The sequence below is a fragment of the Moschus berezovskii genome, chromosome 11 (assembly GCF_049115385.1).
Source record: "Moschus berezovskii isolate FMDL1 chromosome 11, NW_MosBer_1.0, whole genome shotgun sequence".
NCBI lineage: Eukaryota > Metazoa > Chordata > Mammalia > Artiodactyla > Moschidae > Moschus > Moschus berezovskii.
In genome coordinates, this window is record NC_142470.1 from 76,356,685 (window position 1) to 76,362,080 (window position 5,396).

At 38.5% G+C, this 5,396-nt stretch overlaps 1 pseudogene; it reads right to left on the minus strand.

Moving 5' to 3' along the window:
• Positions 1–3,396: 3,396 nt before the first annotated feature.
• LOC148776206 (small EDRK-rich factor 1 pseudogene) lies at positions 3,397–3,917 on the minus strand (annotated as a pseudogene).
• Positions 3,918–5,396: the final 1,479 nt, after the last annotated feature.

Sequence of the window (5,396 nt, forward strand, 5' to 3'; positions counted from 1 at the left end):
TGATCTTCAGGTATGTCTAAGTATTGCTTTTTATAAATTTGTTTTCTTGTAAAGGGGAAGCCATTTCTTTTGATCCAGAGTTCTCACAGGTACAGACATTTTTCTTCTGTCTTTGAATACAGCTCCTATTTATATAATTTTATCTCTTTATTTAGGCACACTATTTTTGGGGGGCTCCAAAATCACTGCAGATGGTGATTTAAGCCATGAAATTAAAAGATGCTTACTCCTTGGAAGAAAAGTTATGACCAATCTAGACAGGATATTAAAAAGCAGAGACATTACTTTGCCAACAAAGGTCTGTCTAGTCAAGGCTATGGTTTTTCCCGTGGTCATGTATGGATGTGAGAGTTGGACTGTGAAGAAAGCTGAGCACCAAAGAATTGATGCTTTGAACTGTGGTGTTGGAGAAGACTCTTGAGAGTCCCTTGGACTGCAAGGAGATCCAACCAGTCCATCCTAAAGGAGATCAGTCCTGGGTGTTCACTGGAAGGACTGATGTTGAAGCTGAAACTCCAATACTTTGGCCACCTGACGCAAAGAGCTGACTCATTTGAAAAGATCCAGATGCTGGGAAAGACTGAGGGCAGGAGGAGAAGGGGATGACAGAGGTTGAGATGGTTGGATGGCATCACTGACTCAATGGACATGGGTTTGGATAGACTCTGGCAGTTGGTGATGGACAGGGACGCCTGGCATGCTGTGGTTCATGGGGTTGCAAAGAGTCAGACACGACTGAGCGACTGAACTGAACTGAATTACTCAGCAGTGGTATTTCTATATTCTGGATTCCATATTGGCCATCATTCTGTCATTACTTTCAATAATTTAAGCTTCAGTTGGCATCCTGAAGACTATTGCCAGCCTCATACTGTGAGATATACTTCTTGAAGTGCTAATTTTGCCATCTAAAACTACTATTGTAAATATTAATATTAAACATTTGAATCATCGTGTTCCATTATATTTTAAAATAAATCTATTACTATGCAGTGGTTTACAAAAAAATGTAACAGTTACCTACCCCAGCCCTATACACCTCAGTCTTAATGCTGCTCCCAAAGAATACCCATTTTAATAGTTTCTGCTTCAGTTCTTTTTATGATTATACGTTTTCTCTGTGTATTCAAATAACACACTAAAACTCTTGCTTCATACTTAGAAGCTCTTGATTTTATTCTTTGTATGAGGGAGCTATGAAAGCACTTGCTCTGTCTTTGCCCACCTCCCCCATCCTTTCCACCTTCTAAATTCTGTATCCTGTATTATTACATAGTCAATACCATTAATATTCATATTCTCCTTCATAACAATAATTAAGCCTTCTGTGCTTTGTCCACACATGGATGATAAGTTGAAAGTCATCAAGTTAGCATCACTTTGGGAGATTCACTGCAGAACCAATGAAAGTAATGTAATCACATTTCCCTTCTTATAGGCTCTAAGTGTCCTCTCAATTTCTTCTACATGGTACCTCTATTATATCTTTAAACTATTCCAATATCTCAAGCATTCTACTGAACTGTACATGGGATAGATAGTTTTGTTACTGCTTTTTCTCTCTCTGTCTAAAACTTTAAGGATTATTTTCCAGTCTGTACTGGCTGTTCTCTAGGATCCCAGCCACTTTAGGACAGCTCCACCCTGCTCTTAAAGTTAATGCACTATTTCATGGTTCCTAAAACTTTATTTTTACTGAGGGAAATATGCAAGAACTTTCTTAATATAGAGTATGGAAAGTAAATTTCCTGAGTTGTTTTGTGTCAAAAATATCTTTATTCTTCCTTCCTGCTTGATTGAGAGTTTGGTTATATATCAAATGGCAATATAAACATAGATAATAATTATTTCAAGTGACTTTAAAACACAGAATTTTCACTATATATTCCTGAGGGACAAATTGAATTCTATGTTTGCATTATTAGTAATATGTATCTACTAAATTGTATTATGTGGTTTATGTTATAGTGACATTGTAATTTTTAAATCTATTTTATGCATAGGAAAATCCAAATTTAGAAATCAAATTACTACTTTTATGAGCCAAAAGTTTAGTATAAAAGAAAATAGATATAATGATAAAGTTTAAAAAAAAGTAAGTAAAAATACTGTAATATTACATACGAGTATGGACTCTTGATTATTTTGTCATTTTAAAACTGTATTTTCCAGCTATGTCCACTGAACATGCCTGTAATAAATGACAACACATTAGCAATGAGTAATCTGACACCCAGAGATCCTTGAAGGACTAGCTGATTTCAAGTCTAGAGCTGGAAATATATAGAATTAGACTGAGATATCCTGTTACAAAGGGCTTCAAGGATGGCTCAGTGGTAAAGAATCCGCCACCAATGCAGAAGATGCAGGTGACACCACGGGTTCAATCCCTAGGTCAGGAAGATCCCCTGGAGGAGGGCATGGCAACACACTCCAGTATTCTTGCCTTGGAGAATCCCATGGACAGCGGAGCCTGGCGGGCTACAGTCCATGGGGTCATATAGAGTGGGACGCAACTGAAGCAACTGAGCACAAGCAAGCACATCCTCTGCCAGAAAGCAAGGATGTTCTCAGGAATAACGGGTTAATGCAAAAAAAAAAAAGAGACAAACTCAGAGGCCCCCTTTGGTCAAAGGCAAAGCGGTTCGTTGTTGATGTTGTTTTACACTGCTGCTGCTGAGTCACTTCAGTCGTGTCCGACTCTGTGTGACCCCATAGACGGAAGCCCACCAGGCTCCCCCGTCCCTGGGATTCTCCAGGCAAGAACACTGGAGTGGGTTGCCATTTCCTTCTCCAACGTGTGAAAGTGAAAAGTGAAGTCGCTCAGTCGTGTCCGACTCTTAGCGACCCCATGGATTGCAGCCTACCAGGCTCCTCCATCCATGGGTTATGAACTGTAAAAAAAAAAAAAAAGAAAATAACTCGGTATACAAAAAATAAAATAAACTGTTAAAAAAATAAATAAATAAAAATCACGTTACTTAATAAAAAAAAAAATAATTTCTCTAAAAAAAAAAAAAAGGCACTTAGTCCAGAAAATTTTAAAGCTGTGAGTAGAGTTCTTACTGAGACTTCATTTAGTTTACCTTCTTTCAGTTGTTCCAAGTGGTTTGCACTATTTTGTAAATTCTTCAAGTGAACTATTTGATTACAAAGCAAAATTAGATCAATACATTCTGCTATACTATGTTATATATGTTATATTAGTATTTGTTATATATAAACTATTATACTATTGTATATTATAAAGTAGACTTTAAAGATCTACTTTAACAAAGTTTATGGCAAAGATTCTAGATTTGTATACACGATCCTATTACCTGATCATATTACCTTTCTAATAAATTATATAAATGCTCACTGCTGATAAAATAATGTTCACCAACATGTCATATGCATGGTTAGTGTTTTATTCTTTGAAGAATGGTTCTGAAATATCACACTCAGTCAGGTTGAAAGGACAAGTTTAAAATACTTTTATAAGGATATAACATATGCACTGACTGTTCACTCTACGAAATCTTGGTCATAGAGCTTACGGTACACCTAGTTAGCAGTAGCACCCAGGTTTTCCAGACAGTCATTATTTCTCTCTTGTTTGCATAGACGTCTTCTCATTGGCTGCCTTCTGCTTTTGTTGCATGATCTCAGAGTCCCGCTGCTTCCTCTGAGAGGTAGTCAGGCTATCCTCTTTTCTTTTTCCCTTACTAATTTCCTGGGATTTCTTCATGTTTTTCTGGCGGGCAAGTTCTCGTTGATTTCCACGGGCCATGATGACAGCCGGACCGAGCCTGGAAGAGAGCGACTCGGGAAAGCAACGACCGCCTCGCACGCTCAGCCGCCGTCTCCGCCCGGCAATCCGGAGACCGAGCGCCCGCCGACCCCGCCGGGTACGCCTGTGCTCCGCCGGCGGCCCCGCCCACCGTGCCCCGACAACAGTTTTACACTACACCACTTTATTTCATTTTTTGGCTGCCATGTGGGATCTTAGTTCCCTGACCAGGGATCAAACTCGTGCCACTCCGCACTGGAAGAGCAGAGTCCTAACTACTGGATCACAGGGAAATCCCAGGAAAAGCAACTTGAGTGAATACAGCCAATTAGAACATACTGACTATATTAAGTCCTATGAATTCAACAAAATGCCTCATCGAACATCACTGGAAATAACTAAGGCAATAACTCTGAAAACTGGCCCTTTAAGAAGAAGGACATTAGCCTGCCTTTCCTGTGTTCAATATATTTCAAGATAATCAGATATCTCTAGTTGATGGAAAAAAGTCCTTCACTGAAGAATTCCAGCTAGAAATGTAGAAGCATTGAAAGAATAGGCAATCTTTTTTTTTTGCAACTCCTAATTGAAACTCCAATACTTTGGCCACCTAATGCGACGAGTTGACTCACTGGAAAAGAGTCTGATGCTAGGAGGGATTGGGGGTGGGAGGAGACGGGATGACAGAGAATGAGATGGCTGGATGGCATCACCGACTCGATGGACATGAGTTTGAGTGAACTCCGGGAGTTGGCGATGGACAGGGAGGCCTGGCGTGCTGTGATTCATGGTGTCACAAAGAGTCAGACACGACTGAGTGACTGAACTGAACTGAATGAAATAAATAATGGATTCGGGCAATGATTATAATGAAAACAGTAGATTAAAAGTTACGAGATGTTTCATAATAATTGGGTTGGACTGCCAAAACTTGTATCCATTGATGAGTCTTAGCATCACTGAAGATGAAACAAGCAGTCCTTGTGGTCCTGAAATGTGATGTAACGTGACACACAGCTTTACCTATAAAGTGCTGTTGCAAAAGAAACAAAAACCTTGAACCTAAATCTCATCCAGATTCACAGCTAACTTCATTTATGAGAGATAAATAAAAGTTAGTTAAATGACACTGAAAAAAAAAGTGAATAAACTCAGAACGTGGAATATTCTTTAGGACCACTAACCTGCTTTTGCACAACTTCAGTAACATGACGGGAAGAAAGGGAGAAGAGGGAGGGCTGCAGAGACAATCAATCAAAAAATTCAAGAGACACGGCACAGAAGAAATGAGTAGAACAACTATAATGAAACATTTTTGAGATAACCATGGAAATTTGATTACAGACTGAATATTAAGTGACCCTTAGAAACAACTGCTTATTTTGTCAGATGTGATAATGACAGTTTGGTTTTGCAAGAAAACATTTACATTTAAAACAATATATACTGATAGAGGTACAAGTGAAATGACCTGCCACCACTGATTTGCTTTTAGACTCCTCAGAAATGGAAAAAAATGTAAAGAAGAGATAGACAAAGCAAATATAAGATCTTGATAGGTATGTGCTCCCTTTAAAAAGGTTTACTAAAAAATTTTTATAGTAAATATTTTAAAAATAGACAC